This window comes from Periplaneta americana, chromosome 13 (assembly GCF_040183065.1).
Source record: "Periplaneta americana isolate PAMFEO1 chromosome 13, P.americana_PAMFEO1_priV1, whole genome shotgun sequence".
In the NCBI taxonomy this organism is placed as follows: Eukaryota; Metazoa; Arthropoda; class Insecta; order Blattodea; family Blattidae; genus Periplaneta; species Periplaneta americana.
Genome location: NC_091129.1, coordinates 147,852,170 through 147,866,580, shown reverse-complemented (window position 1 = coordinate 147,866,580; position 14,411 = coordinate 147,852,170). Strand labels below are relative to the sequence as shown.

At 37.6% G+C, this 14,411-nt stretch overlaps 1 protein-coding gene across 5 annotated transcripts in view; it reads right to left on the bottom strand.

Annotated features, from left to right (window-relative positions):
* alpha-Man-Ia (alpha-Mannosidase class I a) overlaps positions 1–14,411 on the bottom strand; it is a 333,187-nt gene that overhangs the window by 76,473 nt on the left and 242,303 nt on the right. Inside the window, exon 1 of one of the 5 annotated variants that reach the window (XM_069844456.1) lies at positions 9,733–10,042. The exons of 1 other annotated variant lie outside the window; for it this stretch is intronic. The gene's annotated coding sequence lies outside the window, so the exon portion shown is untranslated. Of the gene's footprint in view, positions 1–8,660; positions 8,797–9,732; positions 10,043–14,411 lie in introns of those variants that run through there. 3 more of the 5 variants (XM_069844457.1, XM_069844458.1, XM_069844459.1) reach the window with 3 other exon arrangements.

Sequence of the window (14,411 nt, the reverse complement as noted above, 5' to 3'; positions counted from 1 at the left end):
GTCATTACAGAAGATGTTCAAAATGTCCACCTCCTGCTTGAATACAGACCTCACATCGATGTCTCATTGACCTGCGAACACGATCCCAAACTCCAGGAGTATTGCGTATGTCCTCAGAACATGCCACAATTCGATTCCGAAGGGATTCCAAATCAGGCACCGGAGACGAATAAACCAATGATTTTAAATGACCCCACAACGCTACCCTTCGTGTGCTGATAGAAGGAGTCATGTTCATAGCCTCCAGAATCTCCTCCTGTACTTCTGGAGTTGTAGATCTTGGTCGTCCCCTTCCCAAACCAGGAGAGTTAAATTTTTCATACTCGCACAGACGGTAATGGAGACGTACAAATGTCTTCCGATCTGGACATTGTCGCTGTGGGTACCTCTCCTGGTACAAACGACGAGCCAGGGCAGCATTGCCGTCCGCCTTACCGTACATGAAGTGTATCTCTGCTAGCTCTTGATTTGAATACATGTCGCACAGTCTAACGCCTACACAACACTGAATGTAACCTTCGCCTCGGAATGAACTGTCAGAGTGCCCTCTTAATGTCTCCTTTGACGGCAACGACCTGCGGAAAGAAAAACGTTCCGGTGAATTTAAATGTTGTGAAGGCCATAACTCGGAAATAAAGCATTTCCGGACACATGTTGTAATGAACTATTTTGATTGTCTACATGTGGGAAATACATACCTGAAATTGTGCCCCGTATTTTTGAAACACCCTGTATAGAGTTTGAAAATAGTAAAAATATAACATCCGTGAATTAAAAAACTCGATCTGCTCGTTTTTCAAACTTTGCTTCGATTTTGTAAAAAGCACTTCCCAACCTTATATCATAATATATTATTCCACCATGTTTCTAACGACCATTCCATTTGCCGCGAAATGATTCATACTTTCCTATTAGTACATACATGCAGTATGAAAACTTGTACTTGCGTGACGATATATTCGAAATTCTATAATAGATACAATCTCGTCCACACCTGTGGAGTAACGGTCAGCGCGTCTGGCCGCGAAACCAGGTGGCCCGGGTTCGAATCCCGGTTGGGGCAAGTTATCTGGTTGAGGTTTTTTCCGGGGTTTTCCCTCAACCCAATACGAGTAAATGCGGGGTAACTTTCGGTGTTGGACCCCGGACTCATTTCACCGGCATTATCACCTTCATATCACTCAGACGCTAAATAACCTAGATGTTGATACAGCGTCGTAAAATAACCCAATAAAAAAAAGGTACAATCTCTGTATACTTTATTTTTTTTCATGGAGTGCAGTTTCATAGAAAGGACTTTGCCGACAGACCTTCTACTGCCCCCTACTAATTGGTTGTCATAAATAAATGTCTTCCTTACTATGACGGAAATCTTGTCTTCTCTTGTTAGTAACCAATCACAACCCTCGTTCAGAAGAATTGACAGGTGCCCGTCAAATCCACGTGGAGGCAGAGTTGCCGCATCGTTTCCGAATTCCAAGAATCCCGTCAGTTTCACTGCATAATTTCGAAGGTCATCAGGATTGTGACAACTGTGCAATGTTGGGATTAGGGGACAGGATGGAATTGTCAGAGCTGTTGTGTAGAAAGTCATAAATCTGTAAATGGGTGTTCAAAGGAACCACCGAACTGCATTCCTTGAAATAAAATAAGGTATACTTTGTATGGGAAGGAAAAAAGTTCTGGTACCTTAGTGCACAAGATGGAAATTCTAGCTGCCGAACACGTATTCAGCAATGTACTCCCAGACTTAAGTTTACGGTGTTTGTGTGTGTGCTTTAACGAACCAAAGGAAATATTCGATCATCACGCCAATTTGCAAACGCGCCTGGGAGAGTAAATAAAGCATCATGTATGTTAATCAGCGTGTGTACGTGTTCAGGCTAAGTAAAATCGCATACTTCGGCATCACGATAGAAATGTATACAATGCAGAAGGCAGTGCAGTGTACAGAGCGGAGTAAACATTACGACGACGGGAAGTAGTGCAAATATTGCAGTGCATACACAGCTCGTCTCTGCTGCTCAGATAACGGGAAGCAGCTGAAGTCTGTATCTCTAAATGAAGCGAGTGATGGACAGCAATTCATTTTTACTGCATTATTGGTGTAATTTGTGTTTCGTTTATGTAGACCAGCGCAGTCAGCTACAAAAGCAACAGACTCGAGTCCGATTCCCGGTAGGGATTTTTCTCTCTTCTAGGGTATGAATGTATCACTGCTGACTGCTGTTTGATATTAATTATTGTTCTGTGTTGCTTTAATTATGATCTTGTGCCATACTCAAAGCGTCACAAAGCAAACGGGCTACTTGTGAACTTGTGTTGGTTCAGATTCCCCATCAAGAGAGAAGACGGAAGGGGATTAAGGTCCCAAACCATGAACCAGATGATAGTGATTAAATGACTTTAATTTTCATATTCTACCTATTTACGTCGGGATATTTTTATGGATAACAATTAGTATAGCTCTAAGTTTCTCTTGTGTTATAATAATAATAATAATAATAATAATAATAATTACTATTATGATGATAAAAATAATAATAATTACTATTATTATTATTATTACTATTATTTTTATATATTGTCGGTTGTTCTATATGATTGTGAAACGTGGACTCTCACTTTGAGAAAGGAACAGAGGTTAAGGGTGTTTGAGAATAAGATGCTTAGAAAAATATTTGGGTATATTACGATGTACCGAAGTACATATGATATTTCAGTGCAGAAATTCTGCGTTATCATATGATGAAATACTAGTGGAAACACTAGTAATGTCCCACTTCGATTATTGTGATTCTCTACTGACCGACCTCAATGTCAACCAGTCGCAAAGATTACAACGTGTTCATAATTCTTGTGTTCGCTTCGTCTGCGATATCCGTCGCGCTGACCACATTACCCCATCCTTCCAAACTCTAAACTGGCTATGGCTTAACGAACGTTGAAATTTTCATTCTCTTGTTCTCCTTTTCCAAGTCCTCAACACCTCTACACCTACCTACCTTGCCTCCCGTTTCAGTTACCTGTCATCATATCATAATCTCTTCACACTCACGCAAAATAGCCGCATACTAGCCATACCAACACATAAGACATCATCGTATTCATCATCATACACAATCTCGCGCTTGTGGAATACCCTACCCAGTGACATCAGAGACTGTCGGAATTTAGTAGCGTTCAAAAGTAACCTTATTAAGCATTTTCTTACTGCGTAGAGTAGGTTTAATTTTTACTTAGTTAATAAAAAAAATTCTCTCTTCTTAACTTTTGCAATAAACTGTCTAGCTTTTATTAGTCAGTTAATCTTTTAGTACTTTGATTTTTATTGTATTTGTAAATTTAATATTAATGTAATTATAATTATAATTGTATTCTTAATATTGTAGTTGTAATCCCCTGGAAGAGGGGGAGAGAAGGCCTGATGGCCTTATCTCTACCAGGTTAAATAAATAAATAAATAAAAAATGATGATGGAAGAGTGGAACAGAGAAAAATTCTCTCCGGCACCGGGATTTGAACCCGGGTTTCCAGCTCTACGTGCTGACGCTCTATCCACTAAGCCACACCTGATTCCCATGAATCCGTCAATTTAAGCGCAGAAACTAAATAATAAATAAAAGCAAGAAAAAGCATTAGATAAAATTATAAGAACCAGATATATCTCCAAAAAAAATGAAGGTGAGGATTTATAAAACAATTATTAAACCTACAGTGACTTTTGGAAGCGAAACCTGGACTCTACCTGAACGAGCAATAACCATCTTAAATACGTGGGAAAGGAAAATTTTAAGAAAAATTTATGGCCCTATTTATGATAAGGGAGAGTGGAGAATTAGGACCAATTCTGAACTACAAACACTATATAAAGATTCAAGTATTGTCACTGATATAAAAATTAGACGGCTGGAGTGGCTGGGCCACATTATCACAATGGACAATAATAATATTCCTAAAAGATTACTAGATGCCACGCTAAGTGGTAAAAGAAGAGCAGGAAGACCTAAACTACGATGGTTGGATGATGTTCAGGATGATCTAGTTAAAGCAGGAATTAAGAGATGGAGACGGAGAGCCCTAGAGAGGGAAGATTGGGCGGCAATTCTTAAGGAGGTCAAGGCTAAACTAAAAGGGCTGTATGACCACAGATGATGATGATGATGAAAAGCAAGAAAAATCTCTTGAATTCAATATTGTCTAACGTTAGTAGAAAAAAAAACGAGTTCTGTTCAAACTCAACGTAGAGCGATAGACTTTAAGGGGCAGTTAAATCTTTACAGGGGTTCTCCTCGAAAGTTAAGTAAAGCTGGGAAGCAAGTGTCGTAATTTATGGAACGTTAAGAAATCCTGTTTCTAAATGACGAGGTTCCAGATAATTTCCGAACAGCAGATTCCCGCTCCAATAAATCCCCTCTTTGCAGTAGATGTCTCTGACGGACAAAGTAGGAGACAAAATATAAAACATGAAGGCTGACACAACAGGCTGCGATGTACCGTAACTGAACAGCGGGTGGTCCTCGGAATAGATAAAATGAATAGGAACTGCTTCAAATAGAATTTCTATTTTTGTATCTCCATGTCCTCTATGTGAAGCACTCCAGGCTTCAACAATTAGCTTCCTGATATGAAAAAGATACGTCACTCAAGTTGCTCATCGTCACTGGAAATATGTGAGGACGATGTAGCAAAGGAAAAATGAATTTACAAGGGAAAATCTCACGAAACATGACACGAAGTAGATTATGCCCCACAGCCCATAATGCCAATACATTAATTATTATTAAATTCTGACACTCTCTTTTCCTTAACAAGAAAGGTACGCTTTAATTTTGATATATTGTATACGAATAGTAACGAGAAATGAACTAATCGACTAAGGCACGAGTGAGTCCACCGCTGTGGAATAATGGTCAGCACGTCTGGCTATGAAACGAGCGGGCTCGAGTTCAAATCCTGGTTGAGACAAATTATCTGGTTGGGGCTTTTTCCGGGGTTTTCCCTCAACCAATTGAAGCAGAATTGTTGGATAATTTTCGGCGTTGGATTTTTTTATTAGGTTATTTTACGACGCTTTATCAACATCTAGGTTATTTAGCGTCTGAATGAGATGAAGGTGATAGTGTCGGTGAAATGAGTCCGGGGTCCAACACCGAAAGTTACCCAGCATATGCTCATATATTGGGTTGAGGGAAAACCCCGGAAAAAGCCTCAACCAGGTAACTTGCCCCGACCGGGACTCGAAACCGGGCCACCTGATTTCGCGGCCAGACGCTCTAACCGTTACTCCACAGGTGTGGACTCGGTGTTGGACCTCGGACTCATTTCGCCATCATTAATTCACATATAATAATAATAATAATAATAATAATAATAATAATAATCATCCATACAATAGCCCGGGTTAAGTTTACGGTTCGGCGTGCTGTATTTGTACAAGAGCGCGGCCGTTCGGCTACCCAATCATTAACAGAATAGGAGTGGCAAGCACAATAAGCCTCAGGCTGCAGTGTAAGCCTTCGGGTCCCTCCTCCGTAGAAAGAGAAAAAAAACGCATGAGTGGTTCACCGCTGTGAAGTAACGGTTAGTACGTATGACCGTGTAACTAGCGGGCCAGGGTTCAAATCCCGGTTGGGACAAGTTATCTGGTTTGGGTTTTTTTCCGGGATTTTCCCTCAACCAATTGAAGCAGAATTGCTGGGTAATTTTCGGTGTTGGACCTCGGACTCAGTTCGCCATCATTAATTTACATTTCATCATCATCATCCATACAATAGCCCGGGTTAAGTTTACGGTTCGGGGTGCTGCACTTGTACAAGAGTGCGGCCGTTCGGCTACCCAATAATTCACAGAATAGGAGTGGTAAGCACAATAAGCCTCAGGCTGCAGTGTAAGCCTTCGGGCCCCTTCTTCGTACAAGAGAAAAAAGAAGGCACGAGTGGTCCGCCGCTGTGAAGTAACGGTTAGTACGTCTGACCGTGAAACTAGCGGGCCAGGGTTCAAATCCTGGTTGGGATAAGTTACCTGGTTGGGGTTTTTTTCCGGGGGTTTTCCTCAACCAATTGAAGCAGAATTGCTAGGTAAATTTCGGACTCATTTCCTCAACATTAATTCACATAACATCATCCACACCATAGCCCGGGTTAAGTTCAGGTGGCCCAAATTTTGTTTCTGGTCTGTACAAGAGCGCGGCCGTTCGGCTACTCAATCATTCAATCAATCAATCAATCAATCAATCAATCGATAATCAATCATTCATTCACAGAACAGGAGTGATAAGCACAATAAGTCTTAGGCTGCAGTGTAAAGCCTTCGGGTCCCTCCTCCATACAAGAGAGAGAGAGAGAGAGAGAGAGAGAGAGAGAGAGAGAGAGAGAGAGAGATGGGGGCATAAGTGAGCAACAAATGAAAAATCTATCAAAATTGGGCCTATCGCCGTAACCACATATATACTAGATCTTAGTTTCTCAAATCAAGGCCGCAATAGGGGGAGACGGATACCACTCGAGTGGAGGAACAGACCGATTTTTAGATATTTTTAGGAGGAGGAAGACACAAAACATTTACGAAACTATTTTTTTTTTTACATGAAAGAAGAATTCTGTTAAATCACATAGTATTAAAATAGTAGTTATGTTATCAACAAGTTTAAGAAGTAGGCTACTATTGTAGGGTTATTTTCTTCTTTGTGATGGCCGGTGATCTGCCCTTAGGCAAGGCCGTGGGTAAGCGAACCACGACCCACCCTAGATTTACTAGACAAGGATGACAATGCGGTGGTTTGTCATCATTGAAATTCTGCAGCATTGAAATGAAGGACATCACAAAACACCCAATCCCGCGGACGGAAGATAAATTCCTCCATTACCCCGCCAGGAATCGAACCAAGAACTGATAGATTGAGAAGCGCAAACGCTGTCTACATAGCCATATCGGCGGATCATCTTTGTGGAGCCATTGTAATAAAATTTCCTTAGTTTATTATCTTAGTATTGTATTTAAATTTATACAGGGACATCATTTTATTTTTACTTCAATTTTCATTGTACCTGAGTTTTCGAATGTACTTTAATCCCACCCATTCTACTAATGAAGTTCAACCGCCCTCCACACAGATCCAAGACTGCAAATAGTCATAGTACCCTTACGGTCATAGTAGGCAGTACGTTCCAAAAATATGTTCGCGTTTTCCAGTGACGAAAGAGCTTTCAATATTGAATCATTTTCGCACAGGTACTGTCGTCCATTTACCTACGTCGTATCCCGGTTTCCCCCACCGGCTTTTATTCGCCAGCTAGTGGCTGAGCTGTCTTAGCTCCTTTCTCAGAACATTAATTTCTGTTAGGAATTGGACGTCTACGTAATATTACACAACTGTTTAAAATAACTTAAATAAAAGGGCCTTGTTAAGTAATTAACTGTCACGTAATTTCCTCCCTTTCTACGACCCTACGACATAACCATCTGGACGGACAGCAGATAGCATGTCTGAGTAATTTTATCTTTTCGGATCGGGCAGAAGTGAATATTGAATTTACAGTACGTAAGGTACCCTTTTATAGAGTAGGTACGGAATTATTTCAACATGAGTTACTAGTACGAAGAATGAAACTAGTAATTGGGATTAGGTGCAATAGTCTATAGTGCGATAATATGCACATTAGAACTGAGGCTTGTATCGAAATGAACGGCCACCATTTTACAAAATGTGTTTAAATATCCATATTATGACTATTTTTCAATTTAACTTCATTCTCTATATTGTACGCTAATGTGCTGTAGACAGTATAACATACACCGCATAATGAATACGTCCACATGCACAGCTCAGTTCGTGAGTAAAAACACTCATTGTTAATACTGTACTGTATTTTGATTAAACAAAAACCTAATGAAAATGATCAAACTCAAAATCTCGATATTTCCTAGTTTACGTAAATGGACGAACTACTTTTCTTCCCTCCTATACCTAGTAAAGTGATTTGTTTGTATATTACGCCAGTATCATCGAACTCCAGTCGTGGAAGGGGGTAGCAAACGGCGTTGATCCAGAGGTATAGGCTAGGCAAGTTAATATTAAAAATTTTAGTAAAAATAAAATGATGTCCCTGTATAATTTCAACATTCATTAAAAAATTGGCGAGGTAGAGGACCCTGAAAAATGTTGGTGGGGGTTCCAGAATTGCTATGAGTGGCCCTGGCCAATCATGTATAAAGACGGAGACGTAAAAAATTCTAGAAACTCTTAAACTCTTCTTCTGTTAATATTTATATATTTACGTTATCAGTTATAATGACTATTATATACTATGACTATTGAATTTATTACTATTATACACGGGCCAGAATTACAATTAGATTATCTCTTTTCTTTTTTTAATATTCCGGTTTCAATTTAGTTTTCTTTAATTTTAATGAACATTTTATTTTACAAAAACATGATATGATAATTACTTCATAATTTCTGGCAAAACGTTCTACAGGCAACTAGTAACACTGCTTTCTAAATCTTTTCTCGTTTCACAAAAACATTTTTTTCTTATTAAATTATTCATTCCGACAAAAATGTTCCGTTTCTTTACAAGGTTCAGAAATTATCTTACATTTCGTCCATTGGGATAAACTGGACTTATCAATGTTAATTTTATGCTAATAATTACCAACTTGTGAACAGTTATTTCTACTTCCTTTAAACTAAAAATCTGCAACGCGTTACTCAAATTATAATTTTTTCTAAGTAATTATCTTAAATCGTCAAGCATCTACATCTCGAGAAACAGCGATTCGCGAACCACAGTTAAGGAGAGAGGATGGTATTTTTTAAAACTTTTTCCTATTTGGTGTAAAATATTAATTTTTTGTATGTAGAGAGCTCATAGCTGTGGCAACTTAACCAAATAAAAATATTTTGAAAAAAAAATTATTTGGGGGTCCAAATTTGAAAAAATATACCCAATGCAGGATTGCACTAAAACCGATATATCTAAACCGTTTTTAAAGATAGATTCAAACAGTTTTTTTCAATGTATTTGCAAAAGCATGTTCTACAAACTATCTAACAGAATTTTGATATTAGTCCCTACGTTTGTAAAATAAACAATTAAAATTTAATAACAATTTTCTGATTTCCTTTCTTGCAAACAAACGGACGTATTTTTAAAATGAAATCAATTAACAAAATTCTGTTATAGAGAAAAGTTTCCTAATAGTCTAAAGAATGTGTGTTCTAAATTTCATGCATGTATCTTTAATAGTTCAGAAATTATATCCATTTTTGTCTGGCAATGTAGCAAAAAAAATGAAGTTACTGGAAACCGATAAAAGCGGGCATGTGATTTAAAAATCCATAGCGCAGGAAGTTTAAAAATGACGTCTCAACATCCGATAAGAGCATAAATACCCACAAAATGTTATGCAATGCATTCCACATATATCAAAGGGTATTTTAAAGAAGAAAAAATTTTTTTTTGAAAATTTAATTCACCGGAAACAACAATAAAAGTGGGCGAATGATTTAAAAATCCATAACGCAGGAAGTTTAAAAATGGCGACTCAACATCTGATAAGGGCACAAATACCCACAAAATGTTATGCTATGCATTCCACACATATCACAGAGTATTTTAAGGATTTTTTTTTAATTTACTCATTTTTCACCAAAAAATACCATCCTCTCCCCTTAAGAGAAACGCCGTGGCACTGTTGAATAATTATCTAAACAACCTTTATTACCACAATTACTTCAGTATGACTTTAAAAAATCTAGTCTTCATCGGTAACGAGACTAGCAAGCTGACAACAAAAACACTCGCAAGCTAAATAACTACCATAATAAACTTTTGTCGGAGGACAAACAAGCAAGCATAGACACTAACAAATGAGAAGTTTTAACACAATATCTTGACGAGCATTCTGTGAAACAAAATTCGCGGGCACAAAAGTTTATTTCCACAAACAATCTCCGAACAACACACGCACTGCACCAGTGAAAGACACTACGGAGTTCGCATTCCCGCAACACAATGAGCGGAAGGGTCGGCAACAGACGGCGCTTCTGTACGAAAATTATCTTATCAATGAAACGGGCGATACACAGGAACGCAAAGCTTAACGGTTTCCAGAAGGAGACCGGAAAGCAGGAAAATATTACTGACCCTTGACAGCACAGATGTTTACATCATCTTTAAATAACCAATTAAATGCACAGTGTTCCAGTGTTCCGACCCAAGAGGCCGGGGGCGACCTAAAGATAGCCTGTAAGATACAGGCCCATATATCATTCATATTTATGTAAGTTGTCTTACACTTGTTCCAAATAAATAAATACTGTATTCACATATCAACTCAGCAGCAAGCTCTTCTGTGAGACAAAATAAACAAAACAAATACTCCTTAATCTGAAAATTCATTCACGTAATGTCTTGTTTATACATTATACAGGGTGAACCGTAAGTAATGTGAAATATTTTTGAAACAAAAATCTTTTGCTCGTTTTTGCTTCCTTTTCTAGATAAAAATTGTACAGGGACATCATTTTATTTTTACTTCAATTTTTATTGTACCTGAGTTTTTGAATGTACTTCACTCCCACCCCTTCTACTAATGAAGTTCAACCGTCCTCCACACAGAACCAAGGCCGCATATACAGTCATAGTAGCGTTACGGTCATAGTAAACAGTACGTTCCAAAAATATGTTCGCGTTTTCCAGTGACGAAAGAGCTTTCAATATTGAATCATTTCCTGCACAGGTACTGCCATCCATTTGCCTACGTCGTATCCGGGTTTCCCCCCACCAGCTTTTATTCGCCAGCTAGTGGCTGGGCTGTCTTAGCTCCTTTCTGAGAACATTAATTTCTGTTAGAAATTGCACGTCTACGTAATATATTATACCCATACAATTGTTTAAAATAACTTAAATAAAAGGGCCTCGTTAAGTAATTAACTGTCACGTGATCCCCCCCCCTTTCTACGACCCTGCGACAAAACCACTTGAACAGTAGATAGCATTTCTGAGTAATTTTATCTTTTCGGATCGGGCAGAAGTGAAGACTGAATTTACAGTACGTAAGGTCTCTTTTATAGAGTAGGGACAGAATTATTTCAATATGAGTTACTGATACGAAGTATGAACCTGGTAATTGGAATTACGTACAATAGTCTACAGTGCGATAATATGCACATTAGAACTGAAGCCTGTATCGAAATGAACGGCCACCATTTAAAAAAATGTGTTTAAATATCCATATTATGATTATTTTTCAATTTAACTTCTTTCTCTATATTGTACGTTAATATGCTGTAGACAGTATAATATACACTGCATAATAATTACGTCCACATGAACAGCTCAGTTCGTGAGTAAAAACACTCATTGTTAATACTGTACTGTATTTTGATTAAACAAAAACCTAATGAAAATGATCAAACTCAAAAGTGCAATATTTCCTAGTTTACGTAAATGGAAGAAATACTTTTCTTCCCTCCTACACCTAGTAAAGTGATTTGTTTGTATATTACGCCAATATCATCGAACTCCAGTCGTGGAAGGGGGTAGCAAACGGCGTTGATCCAGAGATATAGGCAAGTTAATATTAAAAATGTTAGTAAAAATAAAATGATGTATGAAACATTTCACAGCATGTTTTGAGAAATCCATTGATTTAATTCCCAATATGCTCAAACAGTTTAAGAGAGCGGTGTGTTATGATAATTAATGATTGCAAGAATTTTAGTTTTGTCCTTTAAATATGCAGAAATTTGATTCGAAAAAATGTAACATTAGGCCTATAAAAGTCCTTTGCAGAACGAAAAGTTACATTTGTATGGAATGACAATCAACTTCAGTCCATAGCATAGTTTCAAGGCTTTCAGTTTAATAAAGATATACATACTTATTCAACAAGACAAAAAGAAAATATATATTGTTTTCTCAGCATAGCTCAGTAACTTATGGAACGAAAGGACTTAGCCATTTTTAACAACTTTTAGCCAACTTCCTTTAAGATATAGAATTTTACCAAATTGCCGGTGTTTTAAGAATTGTTTAAAAATACGTTTTTGGGAAGATTATTTATTTTAATTCTCAGTTTATTTGTTTATTTCATGCTTTCAAACTTTTTCTTCTTTCTGACCAGAACTTTATGTTATCTTATTATTTGTTCTTATTTTGCTTTATTTCTTTAATACATTCTTGTGTTATTGTTTGTTTTCACAGACTGTAGTTTCATGACTTTTTCAATTACATTGTATAACATATGTATGTGTTCTTGTATAGCCCCTACATATGAGTTATACTCGTTGGGACATACTCAATAAATTTATAAAAAAGTTTATAATCAGCGATTTTGAAGTTAGTAATTTCCTAGTAATTTAGTGATTTAGAAAGTAAGTCTATCCACATAGGCCTACTTAGCAAATGCTCGTACGAGAGTCTCATCCGCTGCTAATCAAGTGATGTCACAATAGTGTGATGTACTAACTCATTGTCGTTGCTAAGCAAGTGACGTAATGATATTCATTTAGCACTCGAGTATAAACTTTCCACGTTAAAAATACTAGTTTGAGTCGATTACGAGTTCAACGCCATTTTGAGCTTTTTGTGGTAGGCCCTAACACAATATTAATTCTCCCATGAGAAAATTAAAAATATCGTCCATTTGGTTTAGATGAGAGCGGAGCTTGCAAAGGCTTCCTTCACAAGAAGAGGAATTCTGAGACAGGACTCTAGGTATTTCCTTACTTATCACAGTGAGAAAAGATACCGGTTAAAATTAAAACTCCTGAGGTCTGCAAAATTGCACAGATCATGTGCGTCCGGCTGTCTTGGCTGAGGCCCAAATAAAATGTGCTCCGAACACGAGCTGCGTGAATAAAAACTTCGTATCACGACTAATACAAGTCTCAAAATATAGTCAATGTTCATCCTCTCGTGTGTTTTCGGCTACAAATTTAATGTACCGTGCTCAATTCCCGACAGGCACGTGGAGATTTGTCTCCCTCCCACAGGGAGTTAGTTTGTGTATCTTGCCGTATGTTTCCCCCTATTGTCTTAAACGGTGGCCTCCAGCTATGCTGGCCCCATGACCAGAAAGTTTCGCAACTAGCGAATGTCCAATGCTGATTCATAATCCTCGCTAGAGTGAAGATGAAACGAGCCAAAAGCCCCACCCCTAAAATATAGATTATGATAAAGACTAAGCACAAAATGCACGATCTCAATTTGGTACCACTAACCATGAATTCTTATTTTTTATACAGAGTGAATAAAAAGTCATCATCATCATCTGCATTACGGTATGCACCATAAGATTCGTTCCACTCCAATCAAAACTGGTCCCGCCATCTTTTTGTGCTTCTTCCTGGGTTTCTTCTCCCACGAGGGTCGTGACTGTATATTGTTCTGATAATTGATATTTCTAGCATACGCTGTATATGCTCCCTCCAATTGTTTTGATACCTTCTTATTATATCTATAATATTGTGCATTTTTAATTCGAATCTAATGTCTTCACTTCTCTTTTTATCAAGTAGTATACAGCCAGCCACAAACCTAAAAAATTTCATTAGTAGCCTCAATTCTTCTCTCGTCTTTCTTCCTTAAAACCCAGTTCTCGCATCCATACAGTAAAGCTGGTAAAGACATCACTTTGTAAAACTTTAGTAGTGTTTCTTTCCGAACTTTCCTACCTAAAGTTCGACGTAATATTCCACAATAGTAATATGCGTTACAAGAGCGGTATGTTGACGTTTTCATGTTCCAGGAAAAGATTGAAAAAGCGAAACGTAGTTTAGCTTTTTTAATTTCCGAGAACATGAAAACAAACATACCGCTCGTGTATCGTACATTATTTTGTGCGAAGATCGTTTATTACATACCTGAAAGACGAATTTATAATTAGTTGCAATGAAATCTCCATCTTGGTTTCTGTTCAATGACGGCAACTTTGGAAAACAAATATATCTATCTTCAACATTGTTCCTATAAAATGTTTTCTGTGTTTACTATACTCCAGCAGGCCGTGATATACGTCTGTCTTCCCCCCTCCCAGTCTATAAATGCGAACTTAAAACAAACGGTAAGGTTATGTAATGATTTAGAGTTTACTTAATCTTTGCAAATATTTAAAAACAATAATTAACAGTGCAATTTAAGTGAAATTGCAGTGGTAAGTTTCCAATTTATAATTATTACTATACTGAACGTCTTTAAAAATAATATGTTAAAAGCCTAAAGCAGTAAAATGAATATGACGCTTAAGCGGTAAGAATAGGGAAATTGTTATGTGTGTTACGTTGGGAATACTGAATGTGGTATTTCACACTTACCGCGTATTGGTTTTGTGCGGAAAGCAAGCAAATACGCACGATCTCGCACAAAAATAATTAAAGCATTTAACTTATCATCTAGGCC